Raw genomic sequence first — 26374 nt, forward strand, 5'->3', positions numbered from 1 at the left:
AACTCAGATACACTGAAAAGCCTGGGACATTCGTAAAAGTTTCTGGCCCAATGAATAAAGTTTATAGCCAAGATATTTGCAGTAACTCATAAGCATGTATTGTCGAGTGATACCATGTCTTAAAGCACTTGTTCATCGGCCATAACTTGGGAACAGTAGCTTATGGCAAGCAGGAACTTGAAACCTTCACATGGCCGTGGTTATGAGCCAGGAAGTGAGCAATTAAGCAGAATCAGAAAAGCAGATGTTGGATCTAAGTCAGGAATCAGTACAAGACCTCACAGAAAGATAGAATGCTGCCTAGAACAACGTCCAGTATGATCAATATGTCACTACATTAAATTGCTGCTCCAGAACAGTCAAAAAGATAGCCTTGGACTTCCTCATGGACATTTCAATAAGCAAGACTGAGGTAAGACAGAAAGATCCAAGAGGACTGGGACATTGGGAGCCATGAAGACTCTCTTTGGGGGAAAAATGAGATAGAATAAAACTCCATAAAGCTTCCTCCTTCACATTTACATGTCTTTTAACTATCTCCTGTGCCCTGGAATATAGCTGATGCCAAGCAAATGAAGGTGAACTCCTATTCTGAAAAACTACATAGTTAGCTAGTTCAGCAGTGACAGATAGATATAAAAAGATAACATTTAATATTTATAGAGGTTATCAATTAAAGCATTAAATTTGATGAAGTATAACTCTACTTTATTAATTTTCCATTTAATTATCTCATAATATGGAGAGAAAAACTCACCTATGATCCACCTTCATTCTTAAAAAAAATGCTAAATGTATTGAGTTGTTATGACATGCCAATCACTATGCTCAGAGATGCAAATGCACTGCCAGAAGATTTGTGTGTTTGCCACAAATCCGCAATTAAGTGCCTTTAATATTACCATTGTATACAAAGGGAAAACTGATTCTCTGGAAGGAAAAGTAAGTCCCCCAAAATCACACAGTTTACACTTGTGGGTTCAAACCTAGTAAGACTGATCCAATCCTGAGTGCTTAGAGTGTATCAGGACACTACCCTCAAGTCAAGCCCTGAGTTTTCACAGTGGATGTCACCTGAGCAGCTTTCATCAATGCCAACGCCCAGGCCATACCTGGCACCAATTCAGGAAGCAGCTCTGGGGTGGGACCCAGGCATTCATAAGTTTTTTAAGTTCCCCAAGCAAGTCCTATGTGAAGCCAAGGTTAAAAACAACACTCATATATTCCACTCAAACAAAATTTCATAACTTTGAACTTTGTTCTTTTCATAAAATTGCCGGAGAGGATCTCATATGGTCTCCTATATTTATACATGAAAATATATTTTTGGTGGGGAGGGTAATAGCTCAGTTGTACAGTGCATGCTTAGCGTGCATGAAATGCACGAGGTCCAGTGCTCAATCCCTAGTATCTCCATTTAAAAAAATATATAAAAATAAAATTTTAATGCAGTAAAAATTTTTAATAAGATTAAATATTTCTTTATTGAAAATTTATGGCTATCTATTCTCAAGACTCCGAAATGTTCCTAGAAAGACTTCATCCCAATGTGTTTCCCACAAGCTTTTTTTCTTAGTTCATCACTTTTTATTGTATGGATTAGAGTATTAAAATGCTAAGTAAATTTATAATTCTCCATAGCATGAAGATTAGAGATTGGGGATTTGGAGTCGGCATTTATAAGTTTACTGGCGCCATCACTAATCTTGGGCAAATTCTTAACTTCTTTGTGCCTTAGTTTTATTGTGTATAAAATGGAGTCAATAATGGTACCTAACTTATAGACCTGTGTCAAAATTTGCATTGAAAGATATCTCAGAATAATGTCTGTCACATAGTAAAAAAAAAAAAAAAAAAAAAAAAAAAACTCAATAAATTTTAGTTATTATCATTATTACTTTTTATGTACCAAGAGATGTGTTACCTAAGTTATGTACACACTCACTGATGAAATAAGGGTCTAATTAAATCTCATATCATATTCACCAACTCTCCCCAAATTTGAAAAGGTCATTTTTCTTGTCAAAAGCAGGCATGGCATACCTCCGTGGAACTTTGCTTTAAGTGACACTATGCACACAGAATTCACTTCCAGCTCTTGATAGAAATGTACTTAATTCTCAGTATTATTCTTGACTTTTTAAGGGCTGTGCTGAGAATATGTTCCATCTTACTATTAAAATCTAATTACATATACTTTAGAATTTTCTGCTGGATTCTATAAATGTGAATTCTGATGTAATAACTGCTAATCAAATTATATTAAAACAGTAAAAAAAAGTAAGCATATCATGACCCTCTTTTCATTGCTAGATTTGCTGCAAACTTCTTTTGCCTTTGCCATTAAATGTGAGCCTCAAATACTTGGTCTAAGTCAATTATTCTGGACTGTGATTATTAATGTCCATGTAGAGCAATTCTGCCCCACTTCTGAGTAGACACTATAGTAACAATTAAGAAAAGTTCCAGGTCTGGTGTAGCACATGGAGCATTAAGTCTGTTTCTTCCTATGTTATTTTATTGGCTGCCTCCCACCAGGATCAGAATTCAGGGAGTGCCCTTAGCAAGTCTCCTTCCAGCTTGCAGATAAGGGGGACCTTGTAGGGAATACAGTGGTGAGACTCCCAGCTTTCTGCAGTACACACTCAATAGAACCTTGGCTCTCAGATGACATAGTAATATCTATATCACAGCCTTCCAAGGTGTTTCAATTCAGTGATGAACACAATAACATATATTTGGAAACCAGACTCTCCTTTTTTTTTTCTTTTCCTCTCCTCTATAGATCTCAAGCTACAGACTATAGAATTCTTTAATGATTGAGACTTTTTTTTATACATCTTATCTCTGTGCTGCACTACATTTTGCTTAAGCCATTCATTGCCTTCCTTTCTCTATTTCTATCAAGAAATGCTATTCCATTTCACCTCTGAGAACTCAGTACATCTTTTAAAGATGGCTAAGAATTTTAAAAAGACAATGTGAATTGATTCTGATATATATACAGAAATGATTGGTTGGCTTCGTTTTGAAATTTGAGAATCATAATCAAAATTCCCACAGAGAAAAAGACAGTTATAGTCCCAGAGGGCCTGGTCAAGTTCTAGATGCCATCCGTATGTTCTTGGGCAGAAGTGGTGGACGAACAGAGAAAGTCCAGAGTCTATCTAAAAACAAACAAACAAACAACAGAGCATGCTCTTGATAGAAGCCACTTAATAGTCAAATGTGTTACATTTTCTCAAAATTCAGGTGGACCTAGTAGCTGAGGTTTATCTGATGAGGCAACCTCTTCCCAGAAGGCCAAGGCCAAGATCAAGGTGGGTTGCTCAGAGCCGTGGCAGAAGCAGGCTGATATCCTGCCAGTCTGGGCCCAGTTAGAGGTTTGCCAAAGCAACATGGGGAAAAAACTCCCTAATACTGAAAATTCGACCACTTGGTATTGGGGAAATTTGTCACACATCATAAAAACAGTCCCAAAGAGTAAACTGTGGTCATTTGGAAAATATATCAAGCATTTAACAGTGACTTTCAGTGTATTAACAAGCTCCAATAACCTTAAACACTTCACGTGACTTCCAAAATTGCTCACGTCATACGTAGTAAATAGCTTGACTAGCTTACACATTTAGACAAGAGACTGTCTCCTATTTACATGAGATGTCATCTCCATTGGTACATGTGCAGTGGCAGTTCTTGTGCCCATTTGGAAGTACACATTTGTATGTTATCATAATAGAAAAGCCTTAAAATCTTATTTTCCTAGTACTCATAGCCAACGTTCCTAATGAAAGATATCAAACACTGACCACCTTATAACCAACCATAACCTATTTACGATTGTTCTGCATATAATAGGACCCAATACTTTTACATTTCAGGACAAGGATACATATAATGGAGTTTTCAACAGAACAGAGCTGAGCTGTTACTACTAAGCCTATTATTTTACAGTGCAAGAAACTTAGGCTTACGTCAGAGCTGGAAATAACAACAACAACTAACTCAATGGTATTCAAACATTTTGAATGGTGTGATCTGTTTAAAGGAAACACTCAGAACCCCAGTTTCCTACATTCTATATGGAATACTATCAAACCCCTTTCCCTCAGAATTGTTGTGAGATTAAAATAATACAACATTAAGTAAATCGATTTTATAAAATGTATGGAGATATATAATAGTAATAATGTTCTTATTTCTGGTTCCAGTAAAACAAATAGCTACCTGATATTTGCATAAATATCTAGCTTCATTTTCTCTAGCTTCATTAAGAAAAAATTTAAAGCCATAATTATGTATTATAATCATTATATTTTATAAAACTATTGTTATGTAAAGTTTATCAGCTTTATAGATGTCAGTCTGCCAGTTGCTTTCTTACGTGGTGTGCTCAAAAATCAGATACAGACACATGTTTTTCAGTCCTTCAGTCCTTAACAGGAACTAAGATTGCTAACTCTTTCCTACTAAGGGAACATGGTTTCCACATGGAAATTTGATCTGAACAACTAGAACTTTATAATCTTCCAGTATTTTCTTTAAGGAATGATCACATCAAACTTATTGAGGAAAGGACCTAATGATAGAGAATGGGGACTAGCACTAAATTCCTCCTGTTTCTAATTCAGCTGCTCTCTGCAGTTCCTTAGGGCATCTCAGATCCATGGCTTCTTTCTTCTTTGGTTTTCAGTATTTGTTATTACATTATTTAAGGATATCAATTAGCCCAGCCAAAATTCTTCCTTCCTAGCCCAATAAATGGACAAGTAGTCTTTAATTATTAACAGAGGCTAATAATGTCAGTTTTTCATCAGTGGTTTAAAATACTGAGAAGTCCCTCACCAGAAATGCTTGAGCCACATTTTCTCACTTCTTGGTATTGTTTCTCTCTCTGTGCCAAATAGCCAATCAGGAAGTGAGGAATTAAGAGTGCTATCTATAATTAGCGTTTTACCCAGCAGAGTGAGCAGTAGGTTCCAAGTTCTATTCTGTGTCACTGGCTTTACTTAATGCAAATCCAGGTTACCATCCTCTGTGTCCTCCCATGGATATACTGGAGAGGGAGTCCCATAAAACAATTCTAAAGACATTCCAATTTATAAATCCATTTATCCATTCTAGTGACTAAATTAGAGAACTTGCCAAACAAAAGTGGTTTCTCTTCAGAAAATTCATTGATCAGTCAAGCTATAGGAAAAAAACAGGCAGGTAAAGATATCAGACTTTCATCAATTGATTTTAACTTTATTCATTCCTCCAATTTATTGATTCATTCAATTTGGACAGCAGCTGCAACAAAGTGATTTGATTTTCACTTCCCATGCCATGGCACTTTATTATTATTGGTTAGTGACTATCTATCTGTTCATGTTTCCTCATTTTCCCTTCATCCTTCTTCCCAAATATGACTCCTCTTCCTTTGCAAGCACTCACACTGACAGATTTAAGGTATGCCCATTTAAGCTTTCTTTTGTAAATTACTTTACCTGTATGCATATCTGTGATGAGGTTTGAGGTTTATAATTTACATAAAGTGATTGCTCTATTTTTTTCTGAAGGTAGTATTTTGGGGGTCTATTTAAATTGTAATATATAGATTTACACCACTCCTTCTGACCACTGAACAGTATTGCATTGTAATCATCGCACATTTCATTACCTATTACTCTGATGGTGATTTAGGGAGAGTTAAGCTGTGACCACAAGACAACAAATATACCGAATAGGCTTGCTTTCCCAGTGGGGATTAGGAATAGGGCAACAGTCGAGAGCTAAGAGTACAGAAGCTGCTCCTTTCTACCAGAGGAAGAAAGAGAAAGGCAAGTAGCACCCATCAAGGCTGCTCCAGCTAAAGTGGAGACAGAGGACACAATATTTTCCAGGATTAACTGTGGTGAATCCACTTCTCTGCAGTTTGTGTGAGAACTGCCTGGCCTTGCCGATTAAGCCAACCCTATCTAGTCAGGCCAAAAAGCTAACATTTAAGAGGACTGAAACCTTATTGACATTACTAACACTTCTTCCTCAACCATCTTCATTTTCCTTTTTCCAACCTGTTTGGTATTCTATGCCCCAAGTTTCTGATCTTGTCGTCTATCTACAGCTTCAAGCGTGCACTTTGAACCTGACACCTGTTAAGCTCTGGCAGGGTTCACATAATCTCTCTTTATTTATGATTTGCATTCATCCTTCAGACCCTTGCATTAAGCGGCTCCAAGGAAACAACCCAGATGTCTCAAACTCAAGCTTAAAGTCCATCTCCAGCAATCAATATTTCAGTTGAGTTTGCTTCATTAAAAAGAATAGAAAAATATGGATCAAATGAACAAAATTGATAGTAATTAGCTGTCAAGACTTAGGAGATACGAATGGTGAGATGCCATTCCTCAAGCAAAGAAAATCAATGGGTAGTACATTACCTTCCAAATATCTGATTAGCTTGCTTTAATTGGACTATCACAAATCCACAAGAGATTTATTATATTACCCTATATTTCACCTCCAGTGCCCACATTAGACAATTTTGATTAACTGTCCTACATTTTCAGTAATTCTTAAAAAAATTTCTGAAAATGAACTCATTTCATTGTGGTATTTCACCAAGGATTTTTCCTCTGTGGGTTTTTCAGTAATGAGGCTATCTCTGAAAATAGATTAGGATTCATGAATATAGAGATTGTTACATAAAAGGAAATTCTATGACTTTTGAATGAGTTGGGGGTGCAAAACTTCTCTTACATAATCTACAGGAAACATTCTAGTTACTGTGTCACGCAGACCCTTTTTTGAATCTGAAGAATATGGTGATAACCTCGTGCAACATGATCAGACTGTCAACTCAATGTTTTTATTCATTTTTCCTAGAAATTTCAAACCAAATTTTACGATTTGTGGACTATAATTATTATCGGACAGATTCTATGCAATTTATTACAGTTATTAATGATCAAATTACAATTATTGTGACAAAACACAATTATACAAAAAGACACATATTTTAAAGTACACAGATGGATTACGAAGAAGAAAAGAAGAGAATAAAAAATATGAAATCAAAAGGGCGATTAAGGAAAGTTTTAAGTGGCTATTGATATTCACCCATCTGTCACTGACTAAAATGTCAATACTTCGTGGCTTGGGCAAATAAAATAAAAATTTAAAGCATATTATATTCTTATTATCTTGTATTTTTCTATTCATTTTAAACAAAGATGAGAAACTAAATCTGAGCCCTCACTTTTTCACTGCCTACTTCAATCTGTGCTGTGTTCTGAATAGCATTTTTCTCCAACCACCCCCTCTGACTATAAACTAGGAAGGCTCCTCAGTCCTTAGAGGACAAGGCTAATTCCTTAGAAAACTAGTTTAAGCCGGGATGCAAGCTTATCTATTCAGATCCATGTCCTTTCAGTCCCCACCACATGCCCTACTCTACAAATACACAGGTTACCTAAATTCCCGTGAGCAAGCCATGCATATTTTTTCTGAACTTTTACTCAATCTTATTACCTCTGTCTAAAATGCGCTTTCTCCCTTCTCTGCCGGGCAAAATCTTATCCATTAAAGCTTACTCCAAATGCCACCCCTTCTGTATGACAGTCTTAGAAAATTTTCTGCTTCTATCTCCTACAGACAGACTTAATCATCTTTCCCCTTTGCATGCACTTGGTAGTTAGGTAGTGTCATCACTATAAGAATTAGCATCAGTAACTATGTAGTTTCTGTTAGAATATGGCTGTATTCTACCTTCTTCCTATAGCAGAAGACTATACAATGAATACTACAAAATACTATATAATAAACATAGTAAATATTGAGCTTTGACTGGCTGTGCTGAGAGAAAAGACTACGACAATATATCTTTAGTCCTAATGAGAAACAGGATACAAGTTTCCAAGTGGAGAAATTATGTGCCTTATCAAATTGTTGTGAAAATCTACTCATCACTTTTACCACTGCAGGTGTGGGAAACAACCAGGGACTACAATAACTGGCAGAATTATTAAATATTCCTGAATTTTGCTCAAAATTTTAAACATAAGGTAACACAAGCCCAGGCAGTGAATATGTCAAAAATGCCTAACTCCCCTCATTATAGGAGATTAAATCATTTTAAAATTTAGATACTCTACATCCTTCATCAAAACTCATGTGCCAAAATCCATGTCACATTATAAGCAAGACAGAAAATTGGAATTTGGTTATATATGCTTTGTCAAGAACACTGGACACCTGGGTTGGACACAAGGCTCAAGGTTATAGCGATAGAGGAAATCCATACTGAGTGAGCCTAAAATACTCCCTAACGCCAAGATTTCCCCTCTACCTCTGAGAGAACAGGTGACAGAAGGTGTTCACTCCCTTAAATATGAGGGGACCTCCAGGACAACAGTGGATGAGCCAGCTGGGGCCTGGGAACTAGCATCCCAGGGAGAGTTCTGTTTACCAGGAAGAAGGATTCTGCCCTCCTCTTCCTCCTCCTCTGTTTTCTTCTCTATTCCTCCTCTCCCTCCTCCTCTGCCTCCTCCTTCTAAATAATCATATCCACCCTTGATGGAAGGTATCAGCATGGCAGCTTCTCTGGAAATACTGTGCTTTCCAAAAACTTCAACCATTCTCTCACTCGTGTGTGTGTGTCTATATACATTATATAAAATGCCTTTGACATCTGGGAAGTTGCACTTACGAGGCCAAAGAGAGCCACTAGGACAACAGGCAGCTCTTGGTATCATTTATCAAGTGACTATGGTGTGGGGACATAAACACTGTCACAGTATCTCTAGAAGTGGAAAGGGTTAGGTTTTAACAAGTTAGAGTTTGGAGAAAAATTGGCACACTTTGCTTTCCTCTCCACGACAGGTATCCTAGTAGAGGGAAGAGCTGTGATCTGAGTGAAGATATTTGTACTGAAAAATTCCAGGGCCAGAGTGAGCCTGACATGACATGACTATCCCTGGGTTCTAACCCCAGATCCACACACTACGACAGAAGTATCACCCAAATATAGCCCACTAGTGTGACAGCATTAGCTACAAAGTATATTCATTAGCTTAGCAAAGCATATGAAACTTGGCTGAAAACAACGATCTATTTAGCCATAATTCCCTAGTTCAGCAATTTAGACTGAGCTTGGCTGTGGAATTCTTCTTAGCTTGGCTGGGCTCTGTCTCTCATGCATCAGCTGTCATCTGGGGGCATGGCTTTGATACCATCTAGATTCTTCCATCTGTCTTTGCACTCTGCTGGGAAAACTCGAAGACCTTTACTCTGGGTGAGGCAGTCTCTCATTCCTGCAGACTTCCTTCTCTTATCCAGAGAGGATAGGTGGGGTCCCAGGGGGTAAATGGAAGCATAGAAGACTTCTTAAGATGCAGTCTCAGAACTGGCAAACATCTCTACCAAACTTTACAGGCCAATACAAGTCATCCTGCCAGCCCAAGTTGTTCAAGGGGAAAGGAAACAGACTCTGGCTCTTGCTGAGAGATGCTTTGAAATCATATGCAAAGGGGTGTGAACTCAGAGAGGAGGGAAGGATTGCGGTCATTTGTACAAAGAACCACTGGGTGTTAGACAAGGTGCATTGCTTCTTATTCCTGGGGGATCACTGCTATTCTGAAAATATTTCATCTGATATGTATACAGCTCATCCTTAATGAGCTAGTGCTGGTGTGATGAGTTCTTTATAGCATTAATTATGCCACACATTGATGGGGAGCTGTGTGCTCCGACATTAGCTATCAGCTCCCATTCACAAAGGTTTAAGAAAAAAATTTCACTTGCTGCTTTCTACAGAGAGGACAAGCTGGATCCTACTCATCACTGGTCAATTTATATAGATGTCTACTGGGTTGTCAAACAGAAACACTTGCACTTAGATGATAATGTAGCTTCAGTAGTTCCAGAAAGGAGATGACCTATGACGCTGCCTATGCTGACCTGCTGAAATCTAGCAGAGATACTGATCAGCATTATACACACTGTGGAAAATAATCAGTGGCCACACACATTTACCTTCATATCAGGCTCTAGTAGAAATACCATCAAGATTCCCAGTTATGTCAGGCAGGAGTATGCCAAATGACTTGGAAAAGGACCTATACTCAAATCCTCAGGACACAGTGGGCTTAGATAGGGGTGCATGACACGGGGGATCTGTTTAAGAGTATTGGGATTAACGATGTGGCATGTGCTTTTTAAGGATCTGGAGTTCAAATGAAAAATCTGACCCAAACATACGCATATGCAAAACAGACAGTTTTGGAAATAACAAGATTAAAAATAAAATTATCAGTTGTGCAAAACACAAACACAATCTGAATTATGAGAGAGATTCTTGAACCTGTGTCTACCCTAAAGCTGGGACTGTTGAGTCCTGTAAGTCTTCTGAGCCTGAATGTAAGGTCTTGTTGAGCTATGAGGGGAATGACTATAAATTGCCCAAGAATGAATAAAAACACAGGCCATCTTTCTGACTGAAGGAACAGATATTCTGTTATGGAATGGTCATATTCCATTATCTTAGAGGATTTTAACCTGAGGTGCTTTAAAATATACTGGTGGCCTGTGCCCCACCCCTAGAGGTTCTGACTTAATTAATCTGAAGTGAGACATGGACATGTAGATGTTAAAAACTGCTCAGATGATTCTAATATGGATTGATTCCTCATTTAAACGGAGAAGAGGAATTGTAGAACCTACAGGGGTGAAGGGAGAGACTTCCTTGGTAACTACAAATGTTCCGGAGAAGCTTGCTTCAGGTTATAAAGTGTCAGCCACCCAGGGAGTAACAGGCTATGAAAGGATTGACACTACTCACTGGCTTGCGAACCTGTCACAATTGACTATTTCCTGAAGTGTCATTCATGCTTATAGAGGAGATGCTCCTGTCGGGGCCGTACTCCCTTGCCTCTCATGAACAAATACAGAAAGAAATTGCCTCAAGATCTCAGGCTTACACTGTTGAGAATAATCTGATTTATAAGAATATTGGGGCAGGCATGCTGTAAAGGATTTGTATATTTAATAGTCTGACCATAATTCAAGAGTGTTTTATCCATGTGCCTTAAGATATACCCAGAAACTTAATAAAGAGAAGGGTTTTGTATTTTGATTTTTATTTGCTGGCATTGTATTTGTGGTATTTATGTCATCAAGGATTACCTACAACAGTCTCCAATAAGTTGCTTTGTAATGTGTGGCTGAGCATAATTTGATACAAAAAATAAAATAGGGATAGGATTTGGGGCTCAGGTCCTACATGACAATGGGTTAAGAGGACACAACAAAGTGGATAGAGGAGGACCCAAATCTTCTTACTGCATTCCCACTGTGGTCCCTAAGAGGGAACTTTTGCCAATAATTCCACATTCTGGGGAAGAAATGTCATCCTATTGCTCACTCTCCCAAGGGAGTGAGTAACAACTGGCTGCTGTTACCAATGAGTTCTGCAGAAGCAATGCTGGCTGTACTCAGCCCTTCTCTTGCCTGTAGCCTTCTGGCCTTAAGTGTAGTGAAACTTGTTCTCTCAGTCCCCAGGCACTGGGCAGACAGCATGCCCCTCCCTCCAGGTATCAGCTCTGTCTCTGCTTCTCTGTCAGGCAACTATTCCGTGGGCTTTTTGTCTTGAAAGAGGAAGAGGCCCTATTTTGGTCTCAGGTCGCCCTCCACACTTGACAATCCAACTTTTCCAGCAATAAAACTGATAGAATAATTTTCCTCATTTCATTCGTTGGGTCAATGTTTTAATTTGGTACAACCAAGAAGGATGGGAAAGTAAATAGTCCATGTCAGGGCCCCCAAAACACTGTTAAAAGTAATTAAATGAAAGTAGCAAATAATATGATTCCAATGTCCCCATCACTAAAATATGTGCAAGTTCACACGCTTGCACCACTGTGATCTGCTTTGAAAGATCTGAAAGATCCATACGTATTTGGGTGTGTGTGTGTGTGTGTGTGTGTAGAAAGGCAAAGACAGAGAGAGAGAGGGAGGGAGGGAGGGAAGGAGAGCACTCTCAAAGCAGGTTATGTATATATGCATATATATTCTATCCACATATGTATTTATATATATACAATACTATATATATGTAAGCTATGTATGTTTACAACATATGTAAATGTGTATATATATGAGTATGTATATTAAGCCAGATTATCAGTTAAGCTTATTAATTATTTAAATATAAGAATCTTCACTTCTAAAATATTTCTTCTTTATAAACCCCAGGAATCCCTAGTAAATTTATATCATTTTTTCAAGAACATAATAATTTTAGTGAAAAAAGCAAGGGGGAATACCCAACTCCACAATTTACTCACTATATACTCTGAATCAGGTCACTTGAAATCTGTTTTCTTTGACTCACTGGTAAAAAGAAATGATATAAACAAATGTCCCACTAAAAGATTATAGCAAAACTTAAGTGAATTAAAAGGGATTAAATCCTTATATAAAATTCAAAAGACCAGGCAATTTTTACTGTATTTACTCTCATTAAAAATAAACAGGGCTTAGAATGAAGACTAGACTCTTCTCCCCAGCTGTTCATGATTTTATCAATCATTGAGAAATTAGAATGCAATTTAATAAACTTATCCACGAAACTACAGGCTATCACTAAATAAATTACCTAATATGTGCTCACTTTAGCACATGGAGATACCATGGAGGTTAGCCATTCAGAACACAGGTTTAGAACTGGAAAGCCTGGTTTCAAAGCTCTTCCTAGTTCTGTGGCTTGACTGACTGCCTTAACCCTCTGTGACTCAGCATACTCGTCTATAAAATAAAAGCTATCTCTCAGGGTCATTTGAAGGATTAAATGTGATAAGTGTATATTAATCTAATGTAGTACTTAGCATAGCACTCAGCTCTTATTATTAATAAAACAGCATTTCTCATCTTATTCTTATTAATGCTGCTTTTAATTTATTCCAAAATGTATAAAAATGCTTAAAAACACTAATGCCTCCATAAATTCACTACAGTTTTACTTGACCATTTCTGCCAAATCTAAGCTCAAATCAGGCAATGAAAAATATATAATAGCTCCAAAAACCTGACCAAAATGTAAAATTAATTAATTAATTTTTTTAAAAAAGTCATCCAGCTAACCAAATATTCTCTTGCTCTTTATGTCACCAAGTAGTGCCACTGACATTTTTCACTAAATTGTCACCTTTAAACTTACATGAGTAAATTGAACAGCTTATAGGCAAATCCTTAGATACTGCTGTGAATGGCCAAATCACAAGTCTATATGTCAGTCTACTTGTGTCTTTATTTTAATCACATACAATAGATTTATGATCTCTTTGATGCCAAATAAGCATTTCTGAAAGTCCTAGGAGAAGAACCAAGCACTTGTCTGCTTTAAATGAAGCACATTAGCACACTGATGAATAGTAAAAGATTTCAGCCAACTGAAAAGTATTATATAGCAAAGAGACAGACAGACAGACAGATCCTATCAAGTCCCCAAGACAAATATTGTTTTATCACAATTCCTTGTGGAAAAACCTAATTTAATATGCAGATTTTCCCAACACAATTCCACCCAACCAGGTAATGCATAACAATGGAATTAAAATCTACAACACTATTTTATAGGTTCTAAATTTATTCTGAGAAAGCTAGAACTAGCTTCAGGTACTTCATCACCATTTGCAAAGTTCAAAGCTTAGAAATATGTAAGGGTGGATGAGTTTATTAACCTTTTACCTTGGAATTAAGGTTCAGTGATAAATGACTAGAGTGCAGCCATGCTTGAAATCCACTATACCTTTGGGTTCAAATCAAACGATGTTATTGAAGATAAAAATAGGTCTAAATTAATAAAATTTTGAAAACCAAGTCAGACAAATGCTGTACTGATGGTGGATGTAATCATCTGCTAGGGCTGCCATAACCAAACACCACAGACTGTGCGGCTTAACCAACACAAATTTATTTTCTCACTGTTCCAGAGGCTCTATGTCCAACGTCAAGGTGCTGGCAGGTTTGGTTTCTCCTGAGGCCTTTCTCCCAGGTTTACTGATGACCACCTACTTACTCTGTCCTCACATGGCCTTTCCTTTGTACACATGCATTCCTGGTGTCTCTTCCTCTTCATATAAGGACACCGGTCCTGTCAAATTAGGGCCCCATCCTTATGACTTAATTTATCCTAAATTACCTCTTTAAAGGCCCCATCTGCAAATATTGTTACACTGGGGGTTAGGGCTTCAGCAAATGAATTTTGGGGAGATACAATTCAGTCCATACCAGTACCTCTTTTACAAAGTAAAATATCAGCAGATTTATTAACAATAAGTTCATCTTACTTGCTCCCAATTTCCAAGCTTCAAAATATCAATGTTGATTTATACTATCCATGATGAAAAGAAAGTTATAAACTCAGGATGTGTTAAGAATACCAAAAGACAGTGTGGAATAAAGATATCAAAGAAGAAAAGGAAATTTCTAATCAATCAACCAATATTTTTATCTAACTATACAAAAGAAGCATAGAGTTAAAAAAATAAAAACAAGGCACACGTTTATCATTAAGACAAAATTTCAGGTTATCAATATATAAATATATAATTATATATATTATATAAATGTATTATGGCCAAGATATATCAAAGGAGATGAAAAAAATTGGCATAAACAAATAGTACCCCACCTTAATCTAAGGAACACTAAGTCTGGGGCAGTGTGGACATAACGGCCTCAATTCACACACACAGCCCCCCAAAATAAAGTCTTATTTGTACATGTATAAAATGTTTTTCAAGTATATATGTAGTTTCTCTTAAAGTTAACAATATTCAGTCTCATTAGGATCTGTTATTGAATTCATAGCAAATTTTCACCTTCGTGATTTTTTTTCAAACAAGTGATATCCAAAATACAAGAAACAAGTGGTAGTTTGAGCCTTATAGATATGCGTAAAAAAACAGGGAAATATATTCAATATCTTGTAGTAGCTCACAGTGAAAAAGAATATGAAAATGAATATATGTATATTCATGTATGACTGAAGAATTGTGCTGTACACCAGAAATATAACATTGTAAACTGACTATACCTCAATAAAAAAAAAAACTCCCAAAAAGAAACAAGACAGAGATTTGGAAACACTATAAACAAAAAAAATTATTTGGAGTTCAAAGGCAAGATAAAACATCATGGACTAGGATGGTCAATAAAAATGTTTTGGAAATGATGGGACTTAAGTAGGTTATTGAAGGATGGATGGGAGGATTCATGACAACTTTATAAAAGAGAAAAACATGTTAGACAAGAGGGCCATGGCATCATGAAAACATTCATCTAATTTACCAGGGGGCTACTTACAAGACTAGAGTAACTGGACCAAAGTTTGAGGAAATAAAAAAGATCAGCAGCTTGAAAACTCAATTATAGCAATTTGTATCCTGAAGGAATGGGTGTACTGAAAGAATTTTAATAGGAAGATGTCTATAAGAAACATTTTCTTGAAGATCATTTTAAAGTCCAATAACTGAAGTTTCCTTGGAAAACTGCCCTTCCTGGACTCTTCACCAAGGGGCCATGATAAATGTGGAGTTCACCTCATCCTCCAGGCTCCAGGCTCCAGGCGTGGGCATTGGTCCCAGGCCTGACCAATCAATGTATTACAATCCCTTGGCCAGGGCTGGAGTCTTGAGACCAGCAAGGCCAGTAGGACAGTTCAGGGAAGTCTACTGGAATGGTTGGAAAGAGAAAGTCTCATTCTGCTAGGTTTTCTAGATTTTGAGAGATGCTTGGAGTTACCAAAAGAAGCTTGAGAATGAAGATGATGCAGAGAAGTGCAGAACTGAACAATGGGAAGAAACAGCTTCCAGGTAACAGATTTTTCTGAGTGCCTTGGTATATCTGCTTGAATAACATTTTGTCCTTGAGACATTCAATTGTACCAGCTAATAAATTCCCTTTTTGGTTTAAGCCAGTTTTCAGAATGATCATTCTCTGATTCTTGCAAACAGAAGATGTCTTATTAACTCACTAATAGAATGAACATGTAGCATTGTGTCAAAAAACAAGATCTGTAACTATGGAAAGAGAATACCCTAAGTTACAAAGTGAGTGTTGCTCCAATGATTTACCACTGCAAAGGAGAACACTTTCCCAGTATGGCACTTTCCTCTGAGAGAATGATGGGTGGAGCAGGAAAACCATGGAATAGGGAATTAGTTTAACAGACAGAATTGGAAAGCAAAATAACTGACCTCATTGAAGTACAGCTAAAGATGGGTCCTGAGCCATGCCTGATCCAAGGAAAGTGGTCAGCCATAAATTTATGGTGGAAACATATAGTTTACTCTTAAGAATATAGCTTTTGAATGTAGCAAATATGATTAGAGTCTAAAAGAGACCAAAGAAACAAGCATCTTGAAAAAAACTAAGTGTCTGGGACGCAATGCTTTTTACACACATTTTAAAAAAGCATGAAATGTATAGTTCAGAGCATAAAGGTGAACAAAAAGGCTTCACAGGAACCAATTAAATCTGTAAAACTAGTATTTTAAATAAAATATTTTTGCTATGTTAAAAACCAAGAATATAGAATTCATCCTATCCCAACCTTTAAAAGGAAATTTTAAATGATAAATTTAAATTGTAACATTACTTCCAAGAGAACTTTGAACCAACAAAAGGTACTGCCATTTGTAAGAATTTAATATATAAGAGTTTAACAAATTATCTTCCATTGTGCTGCTGAAAATTGATGTTTTGCCTAACACCAATAAGGTAATTAAGAACAACCCAATTTTGCAAAGGAAAAGTCTTAATGAGTTAAAAGCAAATAGATGACTAAGGGAAAGACAAGAATATAAATGTCACTGAGTCCCTAGATAAATTGGTCTAGTGTCAAAGCTGGACCAAAAGTAGTTATAGATCTTAAACCTCTGGCTTAATTTAATTAAGGAAGGAAGGAAAGAAGAAAGGTAACAAAGAAGAGAGGAAGAAAAGGGGAAAGAAAAGAAAAACAAAAAGAGAGACAGAGAGAGGGAGGGACAGATAAAGGGAGGGAGGAAAAGAAGGAAGGGAGGGAGGGAGGAAAGAAGGGAAATGAAGGGATGGGAGGGGAGAGAGGGAGGGAGGGAACTACAGTCCTTGGTTTAAAAACTGAAAAACAAAACACGTTTGTTCACTTGGAACACCTCTGGGTAAAGTAAGTGAGCTAGGTTGAAAGGTCATTGCCTCCTTCAGGCCCCTACTCTTTCATTGAGCATGGCAGAAAGATAATTGCTAAGTAAAGTTTTATCACTGCCTTCCACAGAACCAAGTTTCATAGGCCTCATAAAAGTATATAAAGGCATTAACAGAAATGGTTTCTAGAAACTTCTTTAAATAAGTGTAGTTCCCTTTAGAGCTCAACAAAGTCCTAGTTTTATTCCTCAGTGATAACATAAGAGTAGATGGCACATAGTCTCATTCAGTCCCAAACTGCTACCTTACAAAGAACAACCATTTTTGGATGCTCTGTCTTATTTGAAGTTATCTAGCCCAACGCTCATATTTTTCATGTGAAGAAATTGAGGCTTGAAGAGAGCACATCATTTGACCAGCTCACATAATCAGTTGGTGATTGACCTGGGTAGAGCCCACCTGAGTCTCAACTATATGCTATTTCCCTAGACGGTCACATTTCATCCTTCAAATATCTGGCCAAATATTGTTTCCAGCAAATGGATGGTGATTACCTATAAAGGTCCAAAGACATACATTTTATTTTCCCACGAAGATAAAGTAAATGTCTAGGGGAGTTGTCAAGATTCTGTAAATGTTTGAATCTGAATTTGCAGTTTGCCTGTATCTGTCTGATGAACTGGCGGGCTGTAGTCCTGCTTTCCCAACTCCAAGTGTCTCTTCCTATGAGTTTATACGCATAGGAATAAAGGAGCTTGCCAGGGGTAATGTTATTGTAGGGGTTTTGTTTGTTTTTAACATTCACTTTAGTTGTTTTACACCTGCCAAATGAGGCAATGAGTCAGGGATGAGAGGAACAAGACAATGAAAGGAGCCTTCCCCAGCCCAATCTCATGGATTCAGTTTTGAGCTCTAGGATAGACACCAGTCTTTTAAAAGTTGACAAAGTTGTGTCCATTTGAGACTTTATGAGACAAACTGAGAAGCAAGTGGAGCTACTTTGGACCAAGTCAATGGCAGAATTAGGTGTTCTATCTAGTTTTTCAAAAAACATAACATGACTTCAACAGAGTGATGCTATAAAAGAATGTACCTCTATATGCAACCCCAAAGTTTTTGTGCTGCAGAAGTTTCAAAAACTTGAAACCTACATAGAAAAGGAGCATTCTTAAGGGACAAGAAGTTCCAATAACAGGGATGGGTTCCAATTCCCACCCCAAACAGTTTCTAGACAGCAGAAAAGGGGGCCAGCATGGAAGCATGAAGAGGACCTGATCTAATCACACTCCAGGCAACCTAGAAACTCCCAGAAATAATGGACTAGGCTTTAAGTGGGGACCCTACAAGAATGTAGACGGGGACAGCCTAGCAGCAAAATGTGGGTATTAACTAAGATTGTCCAAAGCCAGTGAGTCCCAGGCAAATTCCAATTAATTTTTATTAGCCTTCCATTAACTAATTGCAATCAAATATGTAGTCATAATTTTCATAGGAAGCGAAAATTAATGATGGAATCAGACATTTCACACAAAGATTTGAACAACTGACAAACCACTAGAATGTACCAGGAAACAAGCATCTTTTCGGTAATACGTTCTGCATTAATATACATAAACAGGATAGTTATCTATTGTCAGTAACTGGGAAACACAATCCAAGTTTGCTTAAATTCGGTCTTTGGTAGATAGAAATTTTACTGTCCTGACAATATTGCATTTAGAAAAATTTTGGTGTGATTCAAAAGTGCTGACACTCTCTCAACCATCAGACAATATTTCTTCTGTAGATAGTTACACCACAGACATAAATATAAATGCAGGCAAAAATAAAATGCCAACTCAGACACGTCTTGAGTTTTTTAGAATCCTTCTCGAGTCTTTCAATATGCTCATCCTCAAAGTGAATCTCCTTTTCATATTTCAACCTTCATGGTTTAAGTTGAGCTTCCAAAAATATTGGGCTTGTGAAACAATTGACACTAAACGTGAATCACTTCTTGGGAAACTTGGACTAAATCAGGAAATAAAATTCTAGGGTTAAAATAGAAATGTAAGCCCACATATTTGACTTTCTCCTCGCAAAAGCAACAGTCAGTCCAAGACTTTTCTTTTGTTGTCAAGTCCGGCCAGTAGTGCAGATAAAGACATGAGTAAGTAAGTAGCCAGGGGCCCTTTAAGCTTCAAAACTATTTTAGATGGACTGTAAAACTGACCAGTACAACAAGCTGGATTGGGTCCCTGGGGAAAAGGACAATAGGATATCCTTATGTTTCTTAACTGTCAGAGCACTAGTCTCAACATCCCCTTTTATAATTTTAGTCCAAATGTCAGAAATACAGGACACCTTATCTTTAACAAATATGGTATTTCTATTAAAATTTGAAGTAATTTGGGTTAAAAGCATTGACAGCTCTTATGTAGTAAATATATAGGTAACATATTAATTGTATTTTCAGCAAAACTATAAACAAGAAAAGGCAACCAACATTTTTAAGGAAAGAGAAATCAGTTAAAGAGGAAGAGTAAAAATATCCTTTGGAAGCCAGGCCAGCCTAAGGGAAAAGGGTACAGTTTTTAATAGACTCTTTGATGCGCTAGAAACTTACATAGTATCCATCTACCCTCTAAAAATTGTTTTGGAGAATTTGTTCCCAATAAATTGAAAAAAAAATCAGAAATCATTCTACTTGCAGTAAATGGGCAAGAAATTTTGAATAACATGTCTGAAAATAATTAGGAAATATGAACTAAGTATTTAAAATCATATCTGAGTGTACCAAAGAGTTAGCAACATAAAGAATGACAGAACTACGATTAAGAGGAAAAGGTAAACTAGAGCAATAAATCCAGATGTGGGGCTAATTCACCCATAATAGTTTGGGAAATTCTAGCAGAGATGGCTAGAAGCTGAGCAGACTTTTCAGTAGGTCACATGCCTGGAAAAAAATAAACAAATAAACAAACAAACAAAACAAAAAAATCAAGAACTGGATGTGAGGGCAGGCTCGACTGGGAGAAAGCCAAGTAAAACTCATAGATTTTGTTGGACACTGAAGGCCTACCTTTAGGAATAAGGAGTAAAAGAAAGAAATACGCTGATCCTGGGAAGGACTGAAGACAGCTTTGAATGACTTCATTAATGAGATGGGGGAGGCTCTGGTTGCCTTCTGCAGAAGGAGAGATTCAAATGAGCAAGCTTTGTTCACTACTTCTGGGACCTGCATTTTACATATTCTAGCCCTGTTCACTCCATTCCTACGTTTCTTTGGTTTTCTTTTGTACTTGCCATTCTTTGATCTCTCAATATTTCATCTTATATATGTTTCTAATCTGTTGTTAATCCATCCTTAATTTCAGTTTTTATATTTTCCTGGTCTTGAAATTCCAGTATTTCAAAATAATTTTCAGTCCTCTCTCAAACTTGCCTATTTTTGTCATACATATTTTAGACACATATTAGTAATGTTATTTTAATATCTTTGCCTGATAACTCCATTATCTGGATATTCTGTTTATAATTTTCGTTGTTTTTCTTGATTTTCAAATATTACAAACAAAAATTACTGAGATAATTTAAGGTTAAGGACAGACAAACCCATTATCAAGCCAAAGATTTAATAACCACTGCAAACTACAGGCATAATAAATGCAATGTAGATACAGTTTGTAAAGTAAAACTAATGAAAGCAAAATGACAAAAAAATTTTAGACAGACAAAAAAGAAAACATATAACATTACTAACTTTGTATGAACCTACTCAGATAATCCCTTATGAAGCAGGAATTTACAAAGCTAAAAGAGCAGATTTTGGCACACTTCTCTCATTCCCTCATAAAGCCAACAGACATAAAAATCCATACAGATACAGAAGATTAGAATAACATGGTGAAACAATTAGATGTAACGATTATTATTTGGCACCATAACCGAAGCAGGTCCTATTATCTGTACCCCATTTTTTAGGTTAAAAAAAAGAAGTGGCTTAAAGAAATCAATGCACTAGATTGCACAGCTATCTATGAGTAATCGTCCCATGAAAAAGCAGGGAAACCAGTCAGAAGCCTCTCTGAATCCTTTTTCCCCCTCTTTTTGCGGGAGCAATTGCTAATGGTGCTCTCTTCTTCTGGAATTAGAGGCTGTATAGACAATGTGAGCTGGAGTGCCTTGCAGCCATCTTCCTTCTGCACCAAGAAAGAACAAGGACAATGAAGGAGGAAAAGCAGGGCCCAGAGAAGGTGAGAGAGGGGCCTAAAATAAAGCTTTAAGCACCTAAATTCAGCCATTACGCAGAAAGCTTATACGACAATTATATGACAAAGATAGATAAAATGGCTAATTTCTGAGCCAATACATATTTTAATAAAATAATTATGGTCCTTTTTATATAAATTCAGTATTACTTCACTTCTTTTCCCTCAACTTTTGTGTAAAGATATTTACATATTTAACATATCAGTTAGCATAGTTATAAAAGGTACTTAACATTGTTTCCAATTAACTTCTCAGTTCACAAAAGGACTGAATTAGTTCAACTGCAAGGACAGACATATTAATACAAATATTTCCAGTATGTTTAAAATGAAGCAACATCTTCAGTTTTTTAAAAAGCTGAAATCTATAGGCATGTGGTTGTAATTCATCAAGGCCCTTGCAAAATCATTCATTTTCTACTCCCTCCTATTTCTACTCCCTCCTATTCTAAATAAATATAACTTTTAAAAATTCAGTATTAACATTCTCTGAAATTATTCATTTTGAGACTCAAAAGACAGCCTTTGTCAGATGCTTCATTTCTTGGGAAATGAGACACTCAAGATTTTTTAATGTTGTCTGTAATTTTCTAAAGTGTGATAGATGATTCTCTGGCTATAACAGATATATGTCTGCACATATTCTTCATTTCTAAAAACAAAGTTCCAGAAGTACCCAGCTTCATGGGGAAAAAAAAAACATTTACTTCCATAGCTGTTCTACACAAGCCCTATGATGAAACTTTCTCAACAAAAGGAAATTTGTTTAAATGAAGTTTTAGTTAAGGTGGTTATTAGTGTTGATTTCAATTTTGTTACGGTTGCTTTGACCTTGTCGCTCTAAATAATCATTGCTATATCAAAGAGATGATGCTCAGTGCTCTACATCATTTATAAGAAGCCCTTGAAGACAACAGACAAGGTGGCAAGACACCCAAGGTTAAGTCTCTGAGGGACCTACTTCTTCAGATATATCAATTTTGTCACAAAGTGCTGTCAGTTTTTTTGATGCCACTTACAATGCCCCTTTCATTTTTTTTGCTCCCTGTCCGATTTTACTGCCTCCCCACAGGTTATCATACCTCTTCTCTTTCACCGTCATCACTGCCACCACATCCTCATTACTCCCCTCTCTCTTCTTCACTTCATCCAGTTATCCTGAATACTGCACTTGGATGCACCTTCTCTAAACATTGTATTAATTGAGTAAACTTTTGCTGCACATGCTATATTTCTAAAAATGTGAATTAAAACTAATTTATAAAGCCTGGCACAATGTTTTCTAAATTCTCCCCTTACTTCCTTATTTGAAGTCTCCCTCTAAAACACGTCCATTTGTCACCTCTAAAAGATGCATGTCCTTTTCCAGTGTTTTCTCCTTCCTTATTCTCTTCATATGCCACTCATTCACTGTCCACATTTTACACATTCACCCATCCTTCAGATTCACTGTTCACATTTTACACATTCACCCATGCTTCAGAGTTTATAATATAAAGTACCAAGCTTCTGCAAGGCACTTAATCTCACTTTTCAGCTGTTTTTGGCCATAGCTTTCTCATTATAAACATTTTTATATTTTATAAATATTTGTGTAACCATCTCTTATTATATGGCAAGATTTTGAATAATTATTATAATTAAATAATATAATAATACATAATTATTTATATAATCCTATGGTGCCATCACTTGTGTTTTATAAATGTACTGTATTTTTGAAAGAGGTGAAAAATAAATAGATGATCTTTTAATCTAGTGTATTAAAATAGTGGAGAATAGTATAAAGTTTCCAAGCTAAATGTCACAATTTGAACCCGTTATCTTGAAAATTTTTCTTTCAATCATTTCCAGAGTGTACACATATAATTTACCTTTTTAACTAAAACAAATATCTGGTGTTTTCTTTATTGAACAACCTGTACCACACATCCCACATACAATTTCTTTAGCTGTTCACAGAAGAAGAAAAACAGGAGAGACTCAGAATAAATAGGTTTTGGCCGATATGCCATAGAAAATACTTTTTTTATGGTCATAGCCACACATAATGTCTTTGAATATTTCATTCCATTGATATGTCCCCACTTCAACTCTATAACTCAAAGAACTTGTTTAATCTGTTTGGCATTTCTTTTCCTTCTTTTAATTCAGCTATAAGTTACCAGATAATTTAAAAGAGCCTGAGCAGTATTATCCAAAAATGTAAAATGGGAAATGTGAATTTCATATACAAAACACTACGATTTAGACCCCAACTCAATTTTACCTCCATTAACCTCAGCAACTTGGAATTTTAGGTTTCTATTTTTGGAAGCTCCTTTAGTTTACCCATCACTGCAAACCTGGCATCTGGCTGCAATAAAGGAACATTGGTAATATTGACAGAAATGGCTTCCAACAGCTAACACTAAGGGCATGGTAGAAAAGATCCTTTTAAAGTCATTATAAAGCTGTCTTAATCCTTTCTGGAACAAGGTAGGATACAAATGAAGTCATCTTTTTTTCTTTCCTTAGGGAAGGAATATATGCAGCTCATTTTCTCACAATTTGAAAAGGAAATCTCTTCATTAGTTTTTCATGAAGAGCTTTATCTTTCTTTGCTTACAAAAACAGTTGGCGATACAACTTTCTGTGTAGCATCCAAATTTTGAAATCCTTCCTGCTTCCTACAAACAGTAAAATATGACTTGGTATCACCATAGCACAAGGTTATTATGCTATTTTATAAAAATACAAGTTATTGAGATGTCAGAGAATGTGAAATTCCCAGAGAGGTGCTAACAGATTCCAGGAAGCTAAGACTCAATTGGCCAAACCCTCCTTTCAACCGTCCACCAACTTTTCCTCACCTGAATTGACTCTGGTGGCTCTCCACAGAGGTAGCCTCAACAGTACCAGCTCCCAACAAAATGGATACAGGCTAGAATGTGGACATTATCTCCTCCTTCCTCAATGTTATGTAGAGAAAAATCTGTCTTCTCAATCATTTTCTCAAACCAGAAGAGATGGGGAAAGCCATGTGTCTTTGGCTGAGCAAAGATTTCTTCTTAAGCACCTGGAGAGTAACATGTGTGAAATGAACACAAAAAAATACTGAGAAATCTTAATAAGGATATAGGTTGATGTTTGAAACCCATCACCATCATTTAACCTCAGTTAAAGCATTTTAGACAGGGTCTGTCTAAAAGAAACTTATAACCATTTATTCTTTCGATAAATGTTTATCGAATGCCTAAAATGCTTCAGGCAATATTCTGTGAATAAAGAAGATGGTTCTTGCCAACACAGAACTTAGTACTTAGCAGGGAAAGTACATACTAATACATCAGCTCCTTCATTTTCTGAGCCTCCTCCCATCTCAGATATTGACTTTTCTCCCTGCCAGGCACCTGGGACCCATTACATACTCTCCATTTTCTCTCATTCCGACTCCTCTCAGTAATCAACTTTGGCACATCGTAGCTCCTAAAGCTGCTGTCTGTGCAAACTAACAACCCTTGGAGAGTGCTACCGTCCCAGGGGAGATTGGTGTTGCCTGGAATCAAAGACTGAATACATAAACTGTATTTTTTTTAATTACATGGACACATTTTTACTTGTGTTCTTGTTGAGGCAGGGCAACGTATAAAGAGTTTCTTTTAACTTTGAGGATACCCCAGGCCAACAGTTTTGCATTTTTCGTATTTCTTCCTTCTCAGTTTTGAGTAAGGTCTCATTTATTTTCTATGAAGGCCTTCACATTCTTTCCATTTTCCTCTTATTATAGAAGTCTTCATTTCTCTGCATTAGCAGCCAAACCAGGTAAGACAGAGAAAGGAATGATTTCCAGACGGAAAATGCGATAGGTCATGTTTGGTGATGGTTGCCCAATCACACTGCTTTGGTAACAAAATATATCCAATGCCTCTTTCAGTTTTCCTGCAAATTGAAAGCTAAAAAAAAAAAAAAAAAAAAAAAAAAAAAAACCAGACCCAACCCCAACACGAGCTTGAGCTTGAGCTTGAAAGCCTACCACCTGTCAATTATCATTCCCATATTCCAGGCAGAATTCTGCAGAAACCCATTACCATTGCTCAATCTGGTAAACCTGTAGCCAAAAGTCAACCAAATACCTTTTGCTCTGTTGTTATACCAGAATGAAGGGAAAAAGCCATAGGAATTATGTAAGACATTTTCCCATTTTCCATTTCAAGCTATCGGAGAAACGATCATCATTTTCCTCAATTGGGACATTTTTAATGCACTGCAACAACTGATTGTAGAGTGTTAAGAATACAGCCAACTTGTTGGGGTTAAAAACAAAAAACAAAAACAAAAAACCACAAATGGCCGAAAACTATTCTGAGGTATTGGAGTTATAACTTCTAAAAAGAGTTCAGTCTCCGTTCTCCCCAGAAGCCGCTCGCTACCCCCAAACTGTGGAAAGGGCAGGGTCGCGCGTTCTCTGGAGGGTGGGCGCACCCACCTGGAAAGCAGCGTCGGCGGGCGGCAGGTGAACCACAGGATACCACGCTTTGCTGAGGCAGGCGCCGCACAGCAGCCTCGCGAGAGCCGACAGCCCGCAGGGGAAGCTGGGAGATCTCGGAGCACTTGGCTAGGACGCTACCCCCATCGGGTCGCCGCCCTCCGCGCATGCTCCGCAAGGCCCCACAGTCCCTCGGAGAGCTGAGGTGGAGCTGAGGAGGGAGGGCGCTGGTGCGGCAACTGTGAGGAGGATCGCCACGCTTTCCCCAGCCCAGTTCCTCCGCAGGCGTCGAAGCCCGGTGAGGTGCTCTGGGAATCGCGGGGTTGGGGTGGGGAGGGGTCGCCTCACAGGAGACTCTGGAGACTGAGTCTTGACCCGGAAGTGCTGCGAGCACGTCAGAGCAGCAGGGGAGCCGGGAGTGAAAGGTGGCTTCGGGGACAGTGGCGGTATTGGCCTCCAGCGTCTGGGATTTGGAAAGAGGGATGGGGCGAGC

The 26374-nt window shown here is 37.2% G+C and overlaps 1 long non-coding RNA gene across 2 annotated transcripts in view; it reads right to left on the bottom strand.

The window, feature by feature from the left end:
* Positions 1-25963, bottom strand: part of LOC140691835 (uncharacterized) — a 114087-nt gene extending 88124 nt beyond the window's left edge. Inside the window, exons 1-2 of one of the 2 annotated variants that reach the window (XR_012067517.1) lie at positions 25882-25963; positions 24334-24471 (exon numbers count right to left, since the gene is read on the bottom strand). This is a non-coding gene — a long non-coding RNA (uncharacterized lncRNA). Of the gene's footprint in view, positions 1-24265; positions 24472-25881 lie in introns of both variants that reach the window. The other variant, XR_012067568.1, reaches the window with a different exon arrangement.
* Positions 25964-26374: the final 411 nt, after the last annotated feature.

The sequence above is a fragment of the Vicugna pacos genome, chromosome 1 (assembly GCF_048564905.1).
Source record: "Vicugna pacos chromosome 1, VicPac4, whole genome shotgun sequence".
Lineage (NCBI taxonomy): Eukaryota > Metazoa > Chordata > Mammalia > Artiodactyla > Camelidae > Vicugna > Vicugna pacos.